At 38.2% G+C, this 13,592-nt stretch overlaps 1 protein-coding gene across 1 annotated transcript in view; it reads left to right on the forward strand.

Moving 5' to 3' along the window:
* The first annotated feature begins 7,784 nt into the window (after positions 1-7,784).
* The window catches only part of bcar3 (BCAR3 adaptor protein, NSP family member), an 80,589-nt gene continuing 74,781 nt past the window's right edge, over positions 7,785-13,592 (forward strand). The window contains exon 1 of the mRNA XM_041792169.1: positions 7,785-7,943. The gene's annotated coding sequence lies outside the window, so the exon portion shown is untranslated. The remainder of the gene's footprint in view (positions 7,944-13,592) is intronic.

A 13,592-nucleotide genomic window follows, 5' to 3' on the forward strand; every position in this document is an offset into this window, starting at 1 on the left:
CCATTGGTTAAAAAAGTTATCCAATGATGAAGTCTGTCTTGAAATCGGCAGGATAGACGCTAATTAGCATACTTAACAAGCTGACTTATGTTTGTATGACAATGTGTTCAAGTTGGCTGGAAAATTTTTAGTGTTTAAAGAATCTGTATAAATATTTGAATATATCAATTAAAATAACATAGTAATTTAAAAAAAAACAGTTATTGAAATTTTCATTCATTGAAGACCTTTTTGAGGGAGGTTGCAGCATTATTAACAATTTAAATGTAATTTATTCAGCCTATTTATTTAAGTATAATTAATTACAAAAAAATGTTATCTCTTCACTTTAATTACCGTACGGAAAACGTACCGAAACATGACTTCAAAACTGAGGTACGCACCAAACCAAAATTTTTCCATACCGTTACACCCTTAGTTATCAAACATTTACCTTTTCACCATTTGCTTTATTATTGTTCCCAAGTTCCTTTTTAACATTGTTAAATTCATTTCAAAATCTTCAATCTACCCATAAAAGCAGGTCTGTCTGTCTGTCTGTATCCAAACAGTAAGTCAATCAACCTCACTTTAAGACATTAAAAACATCCAAAATGAAACAAAAACAGAATTGAATGCAAAATTGTGAAATTTACCAATGTGATGAGTAACCACATTAAGTATGGTATTAATCTGCAAAGAGGAAAATGTTGCTAGCTGCTAACTTTGGCCAAACTCTACTCAGCTCACCTGCCTCACATCATTTACCCGCTATGATGGATTTGACTGCATTTTCTCCTCTTAGACTATTCTGGTAAACATGGTTAATTTAGTCGTTTTCTTATAAATATGTTCATCAGCACAAATGTTGATGAGGCATTTGACTTCATCACAGCTCCAAGTCAGTTCACAACTCTTTTTTGAAGGTAGGCTAACTGGATAACTAGGAAGTAAATAGGAGGCTACACACGACATTTGTTTACCTATACAGTTGGAAAGCAGAGTGATACCTAATGGGGTTCACAACAGCACATCACTGGTGTGAGCTTTTGCCACCTTTACTGTACTTTAGTGTGAACATAAAACAACTCAATGGAAAAATGTAGCAACCTGAATGCTAACATATTCAGGTTTTATCCAAATCTTTGTCAAGTTTAGAGAGAGAGAAAGCTTGATCAGCTCTTTGACAAAAGGGTTAAGTTAGACTAGATAAATCATAGGACTGATGTGTTTTATTACGTCTTAACTACTTCGTAAACTATCCTAAATGACCTGGAATGTGCCTTACAAATAAAGAAGCTTTTTGAAAGCAGAATTATTCTCCATCAACCAGAAATCCTTTGAGGAAGTCTGTGCTCTTTCACCAGCCAGAAACCAGCCAGTGATGGAAAAAATCCAAAGAAATGTGCATGTTTAAAGGGTCCAATATGGCAAAAATACAGGAGGAATCATTATCTCTATTTTCAGTGGTTATCAGGTGATGTAAACATGCGTCATATTGAAAGATGGGGAATAAAATGCCATGTGCCTCAGCACTACATCATGTTCAGTGATAGGCTCTTTTTTTGCCCTCTGGGCCTGTGGAGGTCACATGACTGAAAGCTGAATTGGAGCTAGAAGGTCTGGTGCACTTATACTTGATGAGGGTATATCCCTGTGCTCACCATCATGTAAGGTTTTAACATCCAAAAATCAAGAAGATAAGATCCTCCATCACAAAAGAAACACATCAGTCAGGGATTATTTTTCTGCTGAAACAACAAACCCCTTCCTCCTTCTTTTCAGGGGGGTTTAGGTGATTCAGGAGATAATGACAGATTACCCTCCTGACTCACTGTACACCTTCCTGGAAACACCAACCCTCACACACACAAACATGCCAAGAATTCTCACATGCCTGTGTGACATATAACCCAGTTAACTCCAGGAAAATATGAAATCAGCTGCAGCAGATGGATATTTTCACTCTAAACAGAGACTCCAGCTCTGCAGGAGCCTGTGAGTAACTTTAAGGCTTTGATACTCATGCTGTGCTCTGCAATCACAGTTAAAAAACTTTTACAATCATTCGGTCACCATCTGATGCCTCAGGGCCCTCATAATACATGGATTTATAGACCACACGTGTTGGGCTGTGTTTGAAGTATGACTTTGACATGCAGTGACTCATTGTTTTCTCTGTGAATGTATTCAGTGATGATTTTTTAACACCTCTACGGAAGCCTGAAGTACCCTTGAGACCTCGACTTTTCTCCAGAGCTGCAAAAGTAGATTTAACACCTCATTAGTGTGGCCAGCAGGAGCATGGCTGTTTTCTTTTGTTTCCTATGTTTTCTAAAAAATCTTACAGTCATGTGGTTGTCATGAGGAAATCTTGTGATCCTGAGATATGAGAGAAAGAAGTTTTGATCTTTAGTAAACAACCAGAAATGACTCTTTATTATGGGAAAATAGTGTAAATTAAATGTATGGAGGCCAGGCAGGGATCAGGAGCAGTGAGGGAATGACACAGAGTTTCTGCATATCTTGTTTTAAGTTGACATGAGTTGCTGCCGATGTTTATCAACTACTGACACAGAATTATTAAAAATTCTTGGAAATGATTGAATCTGTGAAATGTGGCAAATAGACTCCATCATGTCTTTATAAACTCAAAGGGTTAGTGAGGCTAACAGCAGGATAGGACACCTGGATAGAGTCTACACACTGGTGGTAGTGATGAAGGAGTAGGATAAGAGGAGGAGCTGACTTCTGAGAAGCTTGACTAGAACACCGATAAGATGACTTGGAAGTAGCAATGAAGGGATGCGGGATGCACAGAGGACCTTGACCTGGACACCGATCAGATTTAATGGAGGTAGCTGGGGTGGAGGAGGGTTGCAGCCACAGTTATATAAAGTAAGTCCACCGCTGCTCCTTAACATCCCATTTCACTTAAAAAATCTCACAGACAGCTCAGTGGACAAGTCAGAAGTAATCTGAACTTTGTGTTGTCAAAAATTTACCTTTTTACCTTTTATTTTATTATCGTTACCAAGTTCCTTTTTCACATTGTTAAATTCATTTCAAATACTGAGATTACTTTGTTATATTACAATTGAATATTTCATCAGTGCACCTTTCAAAGCATATGGACAAGTGCCTAAACAGACATGAAATTATGTCTCCCAAGATCAACTAAAACATTTTAAATTATTTTCAATGATATTAGAAATCACAAAACACAGAGATGCAGTGTAACAGAACATGCTTGTTCCATTAAGTTTGTTGTCACCGACATTTGTTTGACAGAAGTAGGTCACAGAACTGCTGGTTCTAGACTGCAGCCACTGTTTGTGTTTTTTAGTTTTATGTGACTTTAATGCTTCTCCATGGGTGACTGAAAACGGACTAACTCAGCAAACTAAGTATATTCATCGCCTGGTACTTTTCTAAAGAAGTGGTTTTTCTCCTGGAGCTCTTTGGTAAATGCTGACTTCCTTTAGCATACCTGGTATCGTTGATCAGGTCCTGTCGGTGTGATTAGCTGTGAGAGCATAGCAACAACTGCATGCCAAATTGGATTGAAACAGGGTCATGGACCAGAGGTTGAAAACCAGTGAAAGCCCCAGTTACATGGACACCTCACTGTTAATTTTGTCGATTAAAATGTGAGTGGACTAGTTTTTGCAGCAGGAAGAATAGACTAAGACGGGATAAAAATAGATCTTTGGGGATAAAACCTCCAACCAACAATAAGTTTAGTTTTTGTCAAGACTAAAATGTTTGTGCTGGACTGTCGGACATTTGTGTGTTGGTATTTCTCCACTCTGTGCATAAGGGATGTCAATATTTTCATCAGTGTGTTTCAAATCTCTTTAAGTGTTGATAGTGCATTATTATCTGTTTTACAGTTATTTTAATTTCACAGTTTGGCTGAATAAATTTGTTGAAAGAGAATAAACATTGTCACTAGAAGTAACCTCTGAAATGCAGGGACTTTTTATTGTCTAAAAGTGGACTGAAATAATTTTGAGTTTTCATGGATTAAAACTATAAAATATGACTAAAACTAATAAACATTTAAATTCAAAGCAAGGATGACCAACTTTGGTTACTGAGAGGGCCAAATTAATTTTATTCCCACTGCCAAATTATTTAAAACTTTAGGATTTAGGATTAATTTAACAGTTGCAGTTACTTTTAATGTAAAAATACAGATATATCACATTCATCTAACAAATGTAAATAGTAATGCTTCTTTAATCAGCTGAACACAGAATTGAAGCCAATATAAAGCATTTTATGCAATGCATTGTCAGAAAAAATTTAATATAAATGCATTTAATGATGCATGTGAATGATTTTTACAGGAAAAGTTAAAGACAATTCTATTAGGGCTGGGAAATCTACAGAAAGTTAAAATTAGATTAAATTGCAATACGGCCTGCCGCAATTTTGAAAACGCAGAAGGTGTAATATTTCTTTGACCTGAAATTTGTGTCAAAATAACACACAGTTTTTGAAACTTTTTTTGCAGCTTAGATTTTATGCATCACATATCATGCAATCATTCCAGTGTTTTTTTTTTTTTTTTAGAATAGTCTATAAAAAAATCCTACCTTCATTTTTGTACTTTTCTTATTAAATATGAAAATTGCAAAACCCCTTCAATTTACCAATTATATTTAATTTGCAATATGAGTCCAAATCATCATAATCAGATCATTTTGAACACTTTTCAGCCCTTGTTTAGGAGTTAAAGAGAGTTAAGAAATAATTGCATATCCAATCACAATATTGGAGAAAAAAAATCTAATAAGATTATTTTTCAAAATCGTTCAGCCCTAATTCTATCTGTAATTTCTTGCTAATATGTAGCAGTAATCAAAAGTAATAATAGAAATGTTTCTATCTTTCATGTTTTCATGGCAGATTTGTTTTGTGAATAATTACTTTGACAATTTCTAGATACTTGGAATTAACTTGAGGGCCACATTGAGTAAGGAGGAGGACCACATGTGGCCCCCAGGCTACCAGTTGCCCACCACTGTACTAAAGACTTGTTGTCCCTTTACTGGTCCTTGTTTTTTCAAATGTAGTGTAGGTGTGTTTGAGATTTAACCTGGTGTCTATAGGACTGAACGATTTGGGAAAATAATGTAATTTAGATTTTTTTTTTACCTAATTTTACAATTGATATTTGATATGCTTTTATTTCTGAAGTCCCTCAAACACAAACAATAAATAATTCTATATTATAACCAACACAACACTAGCTCAATCTAGGGCTGAAAATTTTGAAAAAATATCTTATTGTGATGATTTAGACTTGTATTGCAAGTTGGATATGAACTGTTGTATTGAAGGTAGAGGTGGGAGAAAAAATCGGTTCTTAGATTCATCGTGGTTTGGAGGTGAAAGATTCTGAATTGATTCATAAATGTCCCATGATCGATTATTTAAATATTTTATACCGTGGAATACCTGGAAGAAAAAGGGTGGAACTCTGACACACAGTACATAACAGCCAGGTTTAGACTACCAGGTGTTCATCTGGGAAGTAGGACATTTTTATGATTGTAATTTCAGATATGGGGGCCAGCCAAACTGGGGGCCAGCAAAATCATGGTCCATTGTAAAGTTAAACTGTGGTATACCTGAATAATGACCACTCTTATCAAAGAAACAAATTTTAATTCATTTATATAGGAAGTAGCCCTCTTAAAAATGAAAATCCTTTTGTTAAAACAGAATTAAAATACGTGAAGAGTAACTAAAATGGGTTAAAAATAAGAAAAAATTGTGAGAAAGGTGGTGAAATTAGATTTTATAAGTTGCAGAAATGGGTTAGAAATGCCAAACATTAGATACAAGTGGCACAAAAAAAAACCAAAAAAGAGTTAAAGTGGCAAAAATGTGCATATTAAGTGGTAAAAGGGGATTCAAAAGTGGCTGAAATTGCGTAAAAGTGGCAAAAAATAGGTGGAAATTAGGTGAAATGGGATGAAAATTGATATGAACAGGCAAAAAAGGGTTAACGGAGGCAGAAATAGTCAGAAACTGGCAAAAATGGGCTTATTAAATTGTGAAATGTGGATTAAAAAATGTTAAAAGGGGTTAATAGTGGCAATAATGTGTCAACAGAGCTGCAAGATTTGGTTTAGAAGTGGCAAAAACAGGCAGAAAAAAGGTGGTTGACAGGATTTAAAATGGACAAAAAATGGGATTTAAGTTGCAAAAAACGTATTAAAATTGGTGGGAAAAAGTGGGGGAAAAGGGTTAAAATTTGGCAAAATTGGTGTAAAGTGGCAACAGTGTAATTCAAAAATATTCTTACTTTTTTTAAGGCATCTGGAGACCCCCTCTCAGTGTCTCGCGACCCCAAATAGGGTCCCAACCCCAACGTTGAGAACTACTGCTTTAGAGGATAGTGCAAATTTAATGTATCTCTTTTTTCTAAACATAAATACAATGTTTTTTATTATGTTTGACACAGTGAGAACAACAGACATAAAAAAATTCATCAATAATCGAGTAAGAATAGAATTGTTGCCCTATGAATCCTAATTGAGTTGGGTCAGGAGGTGCCTAAAGATTCCCGACTCTAACTGAAGGGAATGATAATTTATGCCGGTCTCATATTTAATAAGAAAAATGTACAAAAATGAATAAAGTAGGAGTTTTTGTTAACTATTCTAAAAGAAAAACCAGTTGCACTTGAATAATTGCATGATATTTGATGCATAACATCTCTGCTGCAAACATAAATTTAAACTTGTATTTTGACACTAATTTCAGGTTAAAGAAATATTATGTGATTTGAAAATTGCAGCAGGCCATATTGTAATTTAATCTAATTTTAGATTAATTGCCCAGCCCTAGTGTCTTCACCTCTAAAGGACTAATACATGAATGTCAAAGAAGGATTAATGATGTTGTAATTCTTGACCATCATGAGGTCACTTTAAACCCTCGTGAACTTTATTGACCTCCCCCAACATAACAAATGTAGTGTCAAGATCTAAAGACCTCCACTGGAGAGTGTGTGTGTATTTTTGAGTGTGCATGTCCAATGCGGGGCCGTGTAATCATCTCAGCTTTCATAACGGCAGGATGGGCTCCTTGTATTGTCTGAAAGGAAACACAGAAACCTGCACACACATGCACGTGTCTGGGTGTTATCAACTCTAGACAATACAGAGGAACAGGAGGACAAAGACAGGAGAGAGAGTTCTCCTGAGAGCCAACACATCCATAGCACACAATATGACCTCAGAGTTGCTGTTATGGCACAGGTCGAGCTTGTTTTTAACTTCTGCTGTAGTGGTATTTCATTATTTTTTCCAGCTTTTCTGGAAAAATATGAAGCAAAAATCAGATTTGACTGATTTATGTTCATCAAGCAGTCTTGAGTGCACCTTAAGTTGCTCAAACATGCCACAGTCTCACTGTGATTGGGGTTTTTCTTTCCTCATCCCCTCTCTGCAAATAGCAACATTAGGTCACATCTAAATCTTCTCTAAGCACCGGACCAGTCGGTGGTGTTTGGCGTTAAGAGCTCCCAAACAAAAAGACTCACAGGCATGAAATATGAGGCTGAGCAGGGAGCACAGAGGAGAGGAGGAGGAGGAGGTGGGAGAGTTTTGTTCAGTGCAAAGTTTGAGGGGGGGTTAAGAGACAACTTAGGCTAAAAAAGAAAGAAAGAAAACTCCTCCCAAACTCAGCAGCAGAAGGAGGAGGGGCTCGCAAATCACTCCCCAGAGAGAGAGAGAGAGGAGGAGGGCAGGGCTTGTGATTGTGCAGGGCTACTTGTTGTTGCCTGTCTGAAGGAGCGTGAGTGTATCGTCTTCCAGCCGGTCAGTCACTAAGAAACTCAGTCATTCAAACAAACCGTGACATGGAATAACTTTAACAGAAGTCTGAGAGGCTGAAAGTGAGAAAAGAGCTCAAACTGTGAAGAGGAGAAGAGGTCACGCTGACAGGTAGGAGAGTAAATCTGATTGTTATGAGTGTGCATCCATTTACATCCATGTAGGTGTGTAGGAATGTGCGTTTGTGGTCACTGATAGCAGGGCGGACAGAGGTGACACACCAGCTTTGTGGTCATCACCTCATTTCTCAGACTTTTCATCATCTAAACCAAAAGTTAAACTTAGAAATCTCACTTTTCTTCCATCCCATGGCAGCTGAAATATTTCCTCGCTCTCTCATTTCTTCCCTTCTTCTTATCTTCTTACTGAATTGTTTACTCACAGCAGTGACTTAGATTTGCTCAGGGACTTTTTAAGCAATGTGTTGCCATCCCAAGACACTGGGTGTAACTGTGGTTGCAGGGATTGGTGCTGCTGGTGTGGAAACCCCACCAGGAAATAATTACATGAAATGTGACAGATAAGATCAAGATCTATAATCAAGATATCTCTGGGTGTACAATTTTAATTTGATGGAGTCTCGTCAGTGTAAGGTTTAGGTTAATGCCTGTAGTATTTCATAGAAGTTTGATTTTTTTTTTTTTTTCATAATGTTGCAGTACCTCAGCTGCTGATGTTTTCATATTTTGGGTTCATCTCCTGCTTATTTTTACCAGTAATTGAAAAGTGTTGCTGGAAGTATTGAAACTCTAAGTAATCATTCATCCATACAAATGATAACGCAGGGTGCAAACTACAAGAATTATCAGGCCAGTTTTGGGTCAGATCCCTCCTTCCAACCAAATTCAGCAAAGCCAAAATTATTGGATGGTTTTTAAGATTATCTTGGCATATTTTCCTGTAGTGTGAGGTGTGTTGACAGTAGTTTTACCCTCTCTGATCTGCTCTGAGGACCAGTGGAAGTTGCTCTAATGTGAAATCCCAAAGATGAAACATGTTCATTTGTTAGGATCAGATATCCTGTTGTGTTGGGGGAACAACGAGGACAGTAGAACCGACATGAGCAGAATCATTGCGTAGAATGGAGCAATAGCAAATCAGGAAGCAAGCTGACTGAAGAAGGAAGCACAGCAAACACAGCCATGGCAATTATAGTGAAGCAAAAAGTTAGGAGGAGCAACTTCTTAATATGTGGCGGAGGCTGTAGTTCTCAACACACTGATCAATTCCCAGTCTCAGCGTTGTTCGGTGCATGTCTTCCCCCCATATTTCCTGTCTATCATCAGCTATCCTGTCAAAATAAAAGCAGGAACGCCCAAACGATGGTCTCTATAAGTGCCCTGTAAAACATGCCATAATCAAACTGACAAAAAGGGAAAGTTGGACCAAATTGCTTGGGGATTAGAGCAAAAGTGCTAAATCTGTAGGGCTTTAACTGATGATTACTTTCATGATAAATTGCTTAAAAATTCAAGAAATTCTTATAATTTCTAGGAGTGGTCATGCATCTTTACTTTTTATTTCTGACAAAGTCTAACTACACAGTTTTTTGTCCATTAAGATGGTCACAATGATGATTGCAGAGCCATAGATTTAACTTGACTGGCAGACATGACAGACTACATGGTGGGACGCAATCAGTCATGGCATTCTCTGTGATCAGTGGTGAAGTAGTGTATGCAGAAGTGGGTATACTCCCTATACCTGCTTATACCATGTACTAGTACACCAGCATTTCCCAACCATTTTTCCTTGGAGCCCCCCTACACATACCTGCATGCCCCCCCCCCCCCAGGACCCAAGAAAGGAGAAAAAGTGACACACTGCCAAAAATCAACATAGATTTTATTGTTTTACTGATAAAACCCTAAAAAAGGCCTATGCATGCTTTTCTTGTCAAAAGAACTTTGTTTAAACTAATATTTACTACTTTATCATGGTTTTGGTCAATATTTGCAAATCTAATTTTGGCAGCCTCAAAGTAGACAAAGCCTCACGCCCCCCCCTTAGATCATTGTGGCCCCCCTGGAGGGTCCCGGATCCCAGGTGGGGAACCAATGCACTACACCACTGGGTAGAGCAGGGTATACAGGACAGAGACAACACCTGTGAAGTAAACAAACATGCTGTATTTACTGGACTATGCTGTTCTTGTCCGTCTGAATGTTATCATGAACTATACGGTATAGCTTGGTGCTAATGCTAACAGCCCATTCTCTCTGTGTTGCTAAGGTACGTCTACTTCTTGCCAAGATTTCTCTCTTTTTTTCAGTCTTTCACGATCATTCCTCTCCAACAGGCAGGGAAGTTGATGTAAGAGCTCAGCAATCATTTCCTCTTATATTTACATCAACTTCATCACTCTTCTTTAGCTTTACCATTGGGTTTGTTTACATCTGTGACTGCTGTGCATGCAGAGTGCTCTGTGCTCTTATTGGTCATCATCACTAAAGTCACAGAATAAATTGTAGAAGGAAGGGCCAAAACAAACATGGCAGTATCTGTCTGTAGGTCATGAGGCATACCAGATGTGTTCTTGGTTGTATGAGAAACAACACAGGATGAAATGACAGAAATTTGGTCCAAAACCATGCAGCTGTCAGATGAGGCTGTAATTTTGCTAATAATGTGTAGTCTGACGTCTGCTTTACTTTAATTTTCCTGTCACAACAAACAGTTTAGGCCGTTTTTTTTAATATCTGGTGAAACAGAGCAAATCAAATGTATGGATGCATGTCCTTTTTAGTGTTTTTGTACCAAAATGCTTATTTTGTAGAAAACCAAAACACTTTTGATTTAGCAATATACCCAAACAGATTCAGTATTCTGCAGCCAGTCTGCAACCCTTTATCAGCAAAAAGCACAGGGTCAAGAGTGTTTCTCTCACAGGTTCAAAGCCATAAATATCGATTGATGTGATTTAAACTGAGGATTCTTGGGCAGTTGAGATCTAAAGTGAGCTCGACACCTTCTGTGACTGATTCAGCGCCCTGTGCTCAGGTTGAAGTTTTGACCTTTAAGTCATGAGAACTCATCTTTAAACAGCAGCCACCCCTGAGACGATGACAGAGGCTGACATGTGTGTGTGTCTGTGAGCCAAGGGTTGATGTAGGCACGGATAAATACACACGTGCACAGCGTTGTTTCAGACGTTAGTCAGTGCTGACAGTAAACCGAGCAAATAAGATTCATAAAGCAGTCTTTCTTTGTGTACAGGCAGAGAAAAGCTGTGTATGTGAGTGTGTGAGTGTAAGGGGGGTTGTGTTATGTGACCCTGTGAGACGAGGTGTTTGGTATTTCAGTCATCCGTCAACGCTTTGTGACCGCTGCTCTTCACAAAGACAGACAGACAGCAGAGGTTGAAAATAAAAGTGTCTTTAAATATAGATATTCAAGGTCTTTACTATTGTCTTAACACACAAAGTTTAACTTTTGCTAGTTCTGGAGCATAAAGTTGTGCTTTTTATAGTGCAGTTTTGCCCTACTGCTTTGTATCTTTAACATTTTTTACACTTAGTAAAGACGGACTGTAATGACGTTCTTCCTAAGCCCAATTCACTTTAGCAAGTTGGAGGCCCAATGCAGAGACCAACATTAGGTCGTTCCCTGTTTCAAAGCAAACATAACATCTCACAGTGAAAGAAATATCCTGCACCATATCTTTTCAGGCATAAAGCCAGAGAACTACAGATGTACTTAAATATCAATATGACAATAACCAGCAGTCCTTCATCAGCTCTTTTCAGGAGCCTCATAGCTCAGACTCACCACAGCGTAATACTTTAACAAGCCTCTTGGCCAGGTGTAACTATTGGTGCAATCTCCATTTCTCTAATTCCCTCAGCTGGCGGGTCAGGACCCAGAAGTGGGTGACAAAGCAATTTTCAGTGGTTGTGGATGTGTGCCTTGGAAATAATAGTGCTCAAAGTTTGATATGTTTACATATTTCTCTTCCTTCATATTCCTTCCTTTCTCTTCATATTTTTGATTCCATATTAAGCCCAAGTGTTTCATTAAAATAGTTCATTTTCATTAAAAACAACAGGTTATGATTGAAATTTGAAGACATTTGGGTCATCGCTAAGGAAGTGGTGGTGGGTTCTGACTCTTGACCAGATGAGAAACACTGTTCTAATAGATATCTTAAATATAATGAAGTAGAAAAGCTTTAAATAGTATCCTTTCTGCTTAATGCAGAAAGCTCCTCACGAGGCATTCTGGGATCATTAAAAGCAAGAACGAGGAAGGGCACTTTTAGCCGCTTTTCTCCCTCATATTGTGAAATACATCTATGAAACCAAAATGTTGGTTTACCTCTTGGTAAATTGACTGTATGGATAGCAGTTTATTGAACAGAGTTCTCAATTCTGGCCAGACAAAGGTGGCAGCGTAGATGGGTGAGCTGAGCCGTGCATCTGCTTCAACTAAAGGCCGACTCAGACGACACGAATTTAGCCAGATTTAAGCGTGACTGTGACATTGCAGCTCGTTGTCAAAACTCGTGCCCGATTTTGAGAGTGGGGAACAACAAACCGTCTTGTAGTGTGACATAATTTACGATGCGTCCAAGACTCCCTAGGATTCCTCACGACCACAATTCAACAAGACTAGCATGTCAGAATTTTTCGTACATCGTCGTCTAGTTTGACACCCTGACCTGACATTATCGATGTGAATCCTGACGTCTAACAACAGGAGAACATTTGCTCATTATCTTTGCATCATCATTTACAAGATTTACCACTTTTATTCCCTAAAACTAATGTGTAAATTTTATTTTGTTTTATTTACGTTGTCACAGGCATACCTTAAGTTCTATCTGAAGGAGAGCTGGTCCAAATTGTCCATACTTATATCCATAATCCATCCATAATTGTTTCTTATTTTCCTTTTTTTTTTTTTTTTCTTTTTTTGCAAAAAGACCGCTACAGTCACATAGAGCGCTTCTGTTGTAGAGTGATTGACACTGTTTGGCCCGCCCGCCGGCAACCTGTGAACTCTGACTCAGTCGCAGAGACAGTGGTGACGTCAGCACACGCTGAGCGGTCCGGACCACTCTTGTAGTGTGGCCAGGCTGTTGGCCAAGACGGGACAAGATTTTGGTCGCATAGTCTGACATAGTACCATCATGAACAACCAAAAAAATCTTGTAGTCTGAGCCGGCCTTAAACCTGTACATGTCTTGTTTGGCCACAATGTTATGGGGAGGGGAGGTGGTTCTTGTTATGCGTGTAAGCCATGGCGATTGAACTTGCAGGCAATTGAAGATGATAATCGTGGTCTTACACAAGTTAGCTGCAAACATAAATGGGATACAATAACAACAGCAGCTTCCTGTAGCACGGGGGTCATCAACTTCATTTTCACAAGTGTCAGCTCTTTCTTGACTGATGCTGTTCGGCCAGACATTGAAATAAAGTGAAATAAAATCAATATTTTTGTCTATTCAACACATACTCATAAAAACATTAATTCTTTCCAAAATGAATGGAACTTTAAACCTTGAATAGTGAGATCAGTCCCTACCATCTATACTGCTGTTGGCCACAAGAGGGCGATTGAGATATTTTAGCTACATATTTCCTCTTGATGTCTATCACTGAGCTTGACGCTAATATGCTGTGTCGTGATTGGCCAAAAACACATGCAGGAAACGGATATGTGAAGATTCTCGGAGGGGGCGGGGGGATCACCCTCACTCTAAAAGAGCCTAGTGTGGAAAATGAATGCGAAGAAGTTCAATTTTAATCAAGATAACAG

The sequence above is a fragment of the Cheilinus undulatus genome, linkage group 7 (assembly GCF_018320785.1).
Source record: "Cheilinus undulatus linkage group 7, ASM1832078v1, whole genome shotgun sequence".
NCBI lineage: Eukaryota > Metazoa > Chordata > Actinopteri > Labriformes > Labridae > Cheilinus > Cheilinus undulatus.